The following is a 9,222-nucleotide window of genomic DNA, read 5'->3' as shown; positions in this document are numbered from 1 at the left end:
GACAGTTATTCAAACAGAAATTAAACAGAGAAATAATGAACAAACAGTTGTTATGATTCAAATGGACCTAAAAGAAATCTACAGAAAATTTCACCCAAACACCAAACAATATACCGTCTCATCACTACATGGAACCTTTTCTAAATCTTACCATATTGCTAGTGGCCATTAAGAATATAAATAGCTTAGATGCAAGATTGTAAAACAACAGAAGCAGGGTTGAGGATTTAGCTCAGTGGTAGAGCACTTGCCTAGCAAGCACAAGGCCCGGGGTTTGATCCTCAGCTTTAAAAAAAAAAAAAAAAAAAAAAACAAAACAAAAAACAACAACAACAAAAAAAACAAAAACCAAAAAACATCATAAGCAAACTTCTACCCTCCAGGGTTCTCCCATTGTGCTGTAAGCCTGTATTTAAGACCTCCTCCCTCCTTCAATAAATGGCATTTGGGATCAAGATCATGATGGGGAAACCAACAGAGACAGCTGACCAGTGCTAGTTGGAGCTCACTGACTCTGGACTGAGAGCTTGGGAACCTGCATGAGACTGAACTAGGCCCGCTGAATGTGGGTGACAGTTGTGTGGCTTGATCTGTTAGTGGGGTCCCTGGCAGCAGGGCTAGGACTTATCCCAGGTACATGAACTGACTTTTTGGAACCCATTACCTGTGGTGGGATACCTTGCTTAGCTTTGATACAATAGGGAGGGACTAGGCTCTCCTTCAACTTGGTATGCCAGACTTTGTTGACTACCTTACCCACGCTGAAGAGTGGATAGAGATAGAGTGGGAAGGAGGTGAGGAGGCAGGAGAAGGGGAGGGAAGGGGAATTGGGGTTGATATCTAAAATGAAAAACATTTTAATAAATAAATAAATTTTAAAAATATACAACAGATAGCAATTGATAATTCAAGCGTCGATCCACCAGATGAATAGCTTTCTGATGGAGGAATCTCAGTAAGCAAGGCTTATGGGACCACAGACTGTGCAAACTAGTTGCTTCTGTCTGTAATTTTTCTTATGTGCCACTACATTTCTTCCCTTAAAACAGCTATGGGTATTTTTCCTCACAGCTTTTGTGTTTATCTTGTGAATACACTTCATTTTTTTGGCACACATATAGCTGTGGATGGTCAGGAAGATGACTTCTGCTTAATCTATATAGCTCTGATATATAGAAATAATACTAGGAAATTTTTCATTATTCAGACTGACATGGAAAATGACAATATTTTCAGCTACAAAGTCAGCTTTTTCAAATCCAAAATAGAGTAGTTGCCTGTGGAGACAAAATTCACAAGGGCAAATTCCCAGGTGTCTGTTGAACCATAGTCAGGCTGCTAACATTAGGATATAAACTCCTGTCAGGTGGAAGTAGTGCACGCCTTTAATTACAGCATTTGGGAGGCAGAGCCAGGAGGACCTCTGTGAATTCAAGGCCAGCATGGTCTACAGAGTGAGATCCAGCAAAACTACACAGAGAAACCCTGTCTCGAAAAAAACATATATATATTCCTCGTAGCAATTGACTTTATGCACATTCTCCTAACCTCACAGTTCAACCAACTACCTGTTTATTGTTTAAGTCCTGAATGTCAATGTCATTCACTGTCTGCCTAACCACTCAGAGCTACATACCTGCTTTACTCACCATGCCTGGTCAGTGTGACCTCCCTAGCCTGAGAGAAACTGTGACTTAAAATATGTGGTGGTACCTTATATATGTGAATTATTATTGTCCAGAATTTGGCTGTTGAAAAAGGTCTGTGTAGAGAGATGGAGCAGTAGCTGTGTATGTATAAAGATGTATGTAAGAAGAGATATGTAGAAGGGAGATGTGTATATAGAGAGATGTGGAGCTATGTAAAAAAGAGATGTGACTGTGTATAGAGATATGTGGCTATGTAGAAGATAGAAGCAGCTGGGGAGAGAGATGTAACTGTGTGAAAAGAGATGTAACTGTGCATAGAGATGTGTGGTTGTATAGAAGAGAGATGTGTGGAGAGAAGGTATGCAGTTGTTGAGGAAAGATGTGTGGATAGAAAAGAGAACTATGTAGATGAGATACAGATGTGCAGAAGAGGTGTGTGAAAAAATATAGCTGTGTGGAAAATAAATTTGTGTGGAGAATGCAGCTGTGTGGAGATAGATTTTCCAAAATAATTTTTTTAAAGATGAAGTAAAAGAGAAAGTTACCATAAAAAGCATGTGTTTCCTGCTATTACCCCTCACATAGAAAAAGTCTAGCCCTTACTGAATTTATGGATTTTTTTTTTTCTTTTTGCATGCTGGAAGCAGGTTCTCCCAAAGGCCACAGGTATTACATACTCGGTAACAATGCAAGTCTCAAAAGATAAAAATGAAAAAACTCCCTGTATCTTATCAGACCACCATGAATTAATGATGAATTCAACAACAGAAAGCCTACACACTCATGGAAATTCAACAACTCTCTACTGAGTTACCACTGGGTCAACAAAGAAACAAAGAAGTTAAAGACTTCCTAGAATTCAATGAAAATGAATTTTCTACATACCCAAACATATGGGACACAGTGCTAAGAGGAAAGCTCATAGCACTAAGTACTGCATGAAGAATTTGGAGAGATATTATACTTTGTCTTAACAGCACACTTGAAAGCTTTAGAACAAACACAAGAAACACGCCTAAGAGGTGTAGACAGCAGGAAATAATCAACTGAGAGCTGAAATAAATAAAATAGAAACATAGAGAACAATACAGAGGATCAATGAAACAAATCATTGGTTCTTGAGGAAAACCAAGAAAATAGATAAACCCATATGCTAACTAACTAAAAGGCAGAAAGAGAATATCCAAATCAACAAAATAAGAAAGGAAAAGGGGGACATAACAACAGACTCAAAGGGTATCCATAGACTCATCAGGTCATAGTTCTAAAACCTTTGCTCCAGAGAATTGGAAAAGCTTAAAAAAAAAAAAAAAAGACAAATTTCTTACAAAAGTTAAATCAAGATCAGATAAACAATTTAAATAGACAGCAATAACAATTTAGGTAATAGAAGCATCATTAAAAATTTCCCAACCACAAAAAAGTCCACAGCAAGACGATTTTAAGGAATAATTGTACCAGATTTTCAAAGAAGAGGTAATAACAATACTCTTCAAATTATTGAACCAAATAGAAGAAGGGAAAAGCAAAAATGTCAAACTCTTTCTAAAAAGCCACAGTCAACTTGATACCCAAACCACACAAAGACTCAACAGCAAAAGAGCATTACAGACCAATTTCACTCATGAACATTGATGCTAAAAATACTCAATAAAATACTGGCAAACAGAATCTAAGAACGCATCAAAAAGATCGTCCACCATGACTAGATAGGCTTCATTCCAGAATGCAGAAATGATGCATCATACAAAAATCTGCCAATGAAATCTACGATATAAAAAACTGAAAGAAAAAAAAAGAGGCATGATTATTTCATTAGATCCTGAAAAATCTATTGACAAAATCCAATCTTTATGATAAAAGTCTTAGCAAGATCAGTGATACAAGGGCATACCTTAACATATTAAAGGGATAAACAGGAAGATGATTACCAACATCAAATTAAATAGGGAGAAACTCAAAACAATTCCACTATAATTGGGAATAAGACAAAGTTGTCCATTCTCTCTGTACTTATTCAATATAGTACTTAAAGTTCTAGCTAGAACAGTAAGACAAAGGAAATCAAAGGGACAGAAACTACAAAGAAAGAAGTCAAAGTATCATTATTCAAAGATGATAAAATAATCTCCAAAAATTCTACCTGGGAACTCCTGCCACTGCTAAACACCTCTGGTTGTGTGGCTAGATACAAGATTGACTAAAAAAAAATCAATAGAATGCCTATATACAAATGATAAATGGACTGAGAAAGAAATCAGAGAATCACTACCCTTTATAATATCCTCAAATAATATAAAATATTTTGGTGTAACTCTAACTAAGCAAGTGAATGACTTGTGTGACAAGAACTTTAAATCATTGAAGATAGTAGATTAAAGAAGATATCAGAAGATGGAAAGTTCTCCCATGCTCATGGATTAGTAAGGTTAACATAGCAAAAATGACCATCTTTCCAAAAGCCATCTACAAATTTAATACAATCACCCTTAAAATCCCAACACAATTCTTTACATATTTTGAAAGAACAATATTCAATTTCATATGGAAAAACAAAAGATCCAGGATAACTAAAACAATCCTGTATAATAAAAGAACTTCCAGAGGTATTACCATCCCTAATTTCAGAGCTACTACAGAGCTATTGTAAAAAAACAGTGTAGTATCAGCATAAAAATAGACAGGTGGATCAATGGAATCACATCTAAGACCCAGATGAAATTTAAACACCAATGGACATCTGATTTTTGACAAAGAAGCCAAATTTATACAATGGAAAAAAGAAAGCCTCTTCAACATGGTGTTGGTGCAACTGGATGTTGGCATGTAGAAGAATGGAAATAGATCCATATCTATCACCCTGCACAAAACTCAAGTCCAAATGGATCAAAGACCTCAACATAAATCTAGACACACTGAACCTGTAGATGAGAAACTGGGAAATAATCTCAAACACAATGTCATAGGAGACAATTTCCTGTACAGAACACCAATAGCATGGGCACTATTATCAACAAGTAACAAATGGGACCTCATGATACTTTCTGTAAGGCAAAGGACATCATCAATAAAACAAAAGGGCACCTTACAGAATGGGAAAAGATCTTCATCAACACCACATCCAATGGAGAGATGATTTCAAAAACGTAAAAAGAACTAAAAATAAAAAATAGATATTAACAAACCAAGCAATCTGATTTTTAAAATGTGGTAGTGAACAGAGAATTCTCAACAGAAGAATCTCAAATGACCAAGAAATGCTTAAAGTGATGTTCAACACCCTTAGCTATCAGGGAAATGCAAATCAAAGGATGCTGAGATTCCATCTTACACCTGCAAGCATGGCTAAGATAAAAAACACAAGTTGCAGGTCAGCAAGAGAAGATGTGGAGCAAGAGAATACTCCTCCAGCTCTGGTGGGAGTGCAAACTTGTACAGGCACTTTGGGAATCAGTGTGACGACAATTTCTCAGAAAACTGGACATCAATCTACCAGAAGACCCAGCTATACCACTCTTGTGAATATACCCAATGAATGCTCAATAATACCATAAAGACACTTGATCAACTATATTTGTAGCAGCTTTATTTGTCACAACCAGAACCTGGAAACAACCTAGATGTCCCTTAACCAAGGAATGGATAAAGAAAATGTGGTACATTTATTCAATGGAGTATTACTCAACTGTTAAAAAATAAGGACCCGGGAATTCTGAAGGCAAATGGATGAAACTAGAAAAACATCCTAAGTGAGGTAACCCAAACAGAGAAAGACAAGCAGAGTATGTACTCACTCATAAGTGGATACTACTTATAAAATAAAGGATAACTATGCTGCATTCCAGAAACCCAGAGAGACTAGGTAAAAAGGAGGATTCATGAGGGAATGCCAGGATCTCCTTAGGAAGGGGAAATAGAAGAGATTTTGTGAGTGAACTGAGAAAAGGTGGATCTGGGAACATGAGCAATCAGATTGAGTGATGCAAGGGGAGAATACTCAAAGAGACTACTTGAAAAAGGAGGGGGCCATTTTGAGACCAGGTAAAAACCTGTGCAATACAATCTCCCAGAAATCTACAAGGATGACCTCAGCTAAGAATCCTAGCAATAGTGGATATGTAGCCCAAACCAGTCATCTCCTGTAACCAGATTGGTGCCTAATTCAATTGTCATCAGAGAGACTTCATCCAGCAACTGTTGGAAACAGATGTAGACCCAGAGACTAACATCAGAAGGAGTTCAGGGAATCCTCCCAAAATGGAGCAGAAATTCTAGGAGCCAGAGGGTCAGGGCACCACAAGAAAATCCACAGAATCAACCAACCTGGGTTTATAGGGGCTCACAGAGGCTGAACCAACAACCAGTAAGTCAGCATGGGAATGACCTAGGTACTCTGCATAAGTTACAGTTGTGTAGCATGGTCCTCTTGTGGGACTTCTAAAAGTGGGAACTGTGACACTCTTACCAGCTTTTGGGACTCTACTCCTCATACTGGATCATCTTTCCCAGCTTTAGTGTTTGGGGAGGTGCTTATTCTTACTGCAACTTGATATGCTATGCTTTGTTGATACTCATGGAGAGACCTGCCCTTTCTTAAACAAAAATGGAGGAGTAGTAGATTGGGGGTTAGGAACAGAGTGGTGGTTGTGGGGGGTGATGGATGGAGAGGAGATATGGGAAGCTAGAGCCAGGATGCAAAATAATTAAAGTTATTACAAGTAAATAAATAATTAATGAAACAAATAAAAATAACTAGAAATCCAGAAATAAAGCAAAATGAAAAGGCAAAATGACATTTTAATTGACTAAGATAATGTATTGAAAAAAGAATATAAGGTTGGTAGTGGCATTTGATCATTTTGTGTTACATTGAAATTCAGAAAACATTTAACTAAAAATGAAACTTATGCAAATAATAGAAGATAATTTGGAGGAACTTTGTAAAGTGATAGAATAGACAACGTTTTCTATGTGGAATACAATTAATATGTTATCATATTAGTTTGCATTGTATTACTGTGATACACACTGTGATCAAATGTAGCTTTGGGAGGAAAGGGTTTCTTTGGCTTACATGTCTTGATTAAGGTCCATCAATCAGGAATGCCAACGTAGAAAACCAAACAGGGCAGGAACCTGGAGGCAGGAATCTACCAGATCAGATACCATGAAAAAAAAAAAAAGCAGTTCATTGTGTTGCTCCCTAGTTTCACCTTTGACTAAATCAAGTAGTTTGAATGAGAAATGTCCCCCCATGGCTCAGATATTTCAATATTTGGTCCCCAGTTGATGGCACTGTTTGAAGGTTTAGGGGGTGTGTTTTTATTGGAGGAAGTAAGTCACTGGAGGTAGGCTTAAACACTTTAAAGACTATTGCCATTTTCAGTTGGTTTTCTCTGCTTTTTGCTCTCATTTCAAGATATGAACCCTCAACTCCTACTCTTAGTATCTAGTTCCTACCTAATATCCGCTGCCTGTGCTCCACCATTTTAGACTCCAATCCCCTGGAACCATAAGCCCCAACAAACTGAACCCTTTCTTCTGTAAGTTTGCCTCATACATAGTGTTTCACCAGAGCAAAGAAAGATAGCAGATAAAACCAACATCTAGGGGTGGCACCATCTACAGTGGGATGGGTCCTCCCAAATATGAAAATATTCCCCCATGCTTGCCTTCAGACAAATCTGAGGGAATCAAATCTTCGAAAGCTGAGGCTTCTTCTCCCTGATGATCCTGGTTTGTGTTAAACTGACAAGAAAGGACCAACACACAGGTTAAAAGTTACTGTAATGTGAAAAAGTGGAAAGAATTTCTTTATGCTTCATAAAATGGATTAGCCATGTAATTAACACAAACTCTAATAAGATAGTAGGAAGTGATAATGAAATATTTTTGTTTTTAAATATAAATAAACAATAATGTATATGTGATTCATAGATGCTGTCTGGCCCTTCTCAGCACTTCTGTTTGGTTTCTAACAATGAACAAGAAAGCAAAGTAGAGTTGAGTGATTTGTATTTTAACTTTTGGTACTTTTTTTTTGTTGTTGTTGTTTTTCTTTTTCTAGAGCTGAGGACCGAACCCAGGACCTTGTTCTTGCTAGGCAAGCACTCTACCACTGAGCTAAATCCCCAATCCTGTATTTTAATTTTTCAAACCATTTAAAAGCACAGTATGATCTCAATTAAGGTTGAAATAATGAACGAAGTTATCTATAAGTTATATTGCTGGAAGTGTTTCCTATAATTTATCTTCCAATAAAGCACAGCAAGAACTATGCTAATATATTTTTGGAAAATTAATAATTTAAAGAAAAGCTTTGGCAACTAAGTTTTAATCAAGATTTAATTAATTACATATGGCTCTTCTAAAGCGTTGATGGTTATCTATAGTCTGCTAGAGATACTCTTCCATTTGCCTACTGAAAAATACTTGTTTGCACTTTTCATTGTTTTCACATAAAGTTGTATGGTTTTTTTAATGTAGATTTTTCTACAAATAGTATTATATGTTCAGGTGTGTAGGTATCTTATATATCACCTATCTGCAAGTTACACTAATTACCATGTTCAAGGAAGGCACAGGATACAAATCTAGTGCCCATTCTAATTGTTTATTTATCTGAAGAAAACTTTCATGATCATTTTTGAAATCCAGGAGGTTATGTTACAAACTTAGGTATAAAATTCACAAATATTTTGAAAATTTGCATCTTGATGTATCTCTATGATAGAATTTCATTCAATACTAGTTCATGCTAAAGTATATACATATATTTAATTAAAATGTCTTTAGGAAATACAGATATGAAAATTATTCTATAAAATCTTAGGTCTTGAAATGACAAGTACATATAATTCAGGAATTAATGAAACTCATAAAATTATGTATATTTAAACTTGTCATTATTCATCTATGGACAAGTTTCAATTAAACCTGAATATGGATTACAAAATATTGAAATGCAAGTTGTGAATGCTGTGATTTTGCATATGCTTATAAAATATTTTGACTATACAAAGCCCAAGTTGTCGAGATATTCTTAAATATTCAGATACAATTAGAAATCCAGTGTATTCCCTAGTTTTCCTCCTCCCTGCCTCTTATTTTTCTCTCTTACTTCCTCTCTCCATTTCTCTTTCCCTAATTTATTCAGTATAAGTAAATATAACCACAGGGAAAAGAAAATTTTATTTCATAATAGATAGACGTTTAGTTACAAAAATCAAAGTCAGAGGACATTAAGATTTCCCCATAAGTATTCTATTAGTGATGAAAAGGAAGTGAATGGGCCAGCCTCCTGTCTTCTCACGCATCTCCTCGATAGGCAAACACCTGCGATAAATGCAGAGCTCTTCTGTCAATGACATGCTCACCATTTTCTCCCAAATGACCTTGAAGCTTAATGAAATTCACATGAAAGATTTTACTATGCACGTTTAAAGAAAGTAGTTAAAAAGATTTAGATAGCTTTATAAAATTGAATTTTTTTTTTTTAAATCCTCTGTTCTTGGCTATTGAAAAAGTAAACTGCTGCAATTCAAAGCAGTTTACAAGCAACTTTCATGGTCTT

The sequence above is a fragment of the Onychomys torridus genome, chromosome 17 (genome assembly GCF_903995425.1).
Source record: "Onychomys torridus chromosome 17, mOncTor1.1, whole genome shotgun sequence".
NCBI classification, from domain to species: Eukaryota; Metazoa; Chordata; class Mammalia; order Rodentia; family Cricetidae; genus Onychomys; species Onychomys torridus.
Note: the sequence above shows the minus strand (reverse complement) of the source record.